This window comes from Carlito syrichta, unplaced genomic scaffold, assembly GCF_000164805.1.
Source record: "Carlito syrichta isolate Samal-C Ts95f unplaced genomic scaffold, Tarsius_syrichta-2.0.1 Scaffold287726, whole genome shotgun sequence".
Taxonomy (NCBI): domain Eukaryota; kingdom Metazoa; phylum Chordata; class Mammalia; order Primates; family Tarsiidae; genus Carlito; species Carlito syrichta.
The window spans coordinates 11,447-12,510 of record NW_007231822.1 but is presented as its reverse complement, the minus strand read 5'-3'; positions in this window follow the sequence as shown (position 1 = coordinate 12,510).

The following is a 1,064-nucleotide window of genomic DNA, read 5'->3' as shown; positions in this document are numbered from 1 at the left end:
AGGAGAGTCGTGGTCTGTGTGTGGAGGGGGAACATGGGCATTTGTAGACACTTTGATCAGTGCAAGGGGGCACAAACAAAAGTGAACAGGGTTGGAAGGCACGTGGTGCAGTTAACCTCCCTCCATGCTGCTCCTGCCCCATTCTCTCCAGCTCACACCAGTGCTTGGAACATTATAGAAACATTTTGTGCACATATAAGCATATTTGTGAAAACAGCTCTTGTGTGAGTCTGGTAGAGCTGCCCTAACAGAACACCCAGGTCATACATAGTCTCACTGATGCCCAGTGTGGGCAGCCCAGTCCTGGCTCCCTGTAGCCTCAGCCTGATGGACTTGAGCGATGCTCCCATCTCAACATCCCAAGTAGCTGGGACTACAGGCACCACCATGCCTGGCTGGTTTTTAAAATTTTTTGTACAGATGGGGTTTCACTGGGTTGCCGAGGCTGGTCTCAAACTCCGAGTCTCAAGCAATCCTCCTGCCTCAGCCTCCCAAGGTGTTAGGAATTTCAGGCATGGGCCACCACAACCAACTTCTTTAAAAAATTAAAGCGTCTTTAATTTTATTTTTTTTTGAGACATGATCTTGCTCTGGTGCTCAGGAAGCTGGAGTGTAGTGGTGCGATCATAGCTCACTGCAGCCTTGACCCCCTGGTCTCAAACCATCCTCCCACATCATCCTCCTAAGCACCTGGAACTACAGGCGTGTGAACCATGCCTGGCTAAATTATTTTTATTTTCTGTAGAGACAGGGTCTTGCTGTGTTGCCCAGGCTGGAACATTTAACACTCATGGCTGGCCTGCACGGTGGTAGGCAGATTGACCATCCCACAATGCACCCTCTGGTGAGTATAGCCATATCGCTGCATGAAGCAAAAGGAAATGTGTATCCTTACAGGCATATTTTTGTGGGGTTTTGTTTTGTTTTGTTTTGTTGAGTTGGAGTCTCTGTTGCCTAGGCTAGCATGCAGTGACATGCTCACGGCCACCCCAGTGTCGACCTGCTGGGCTCTGGTGATCCTTCCACCTCAGTCTTCCAAATAGGTGGAACTACAGGCTAGCGCT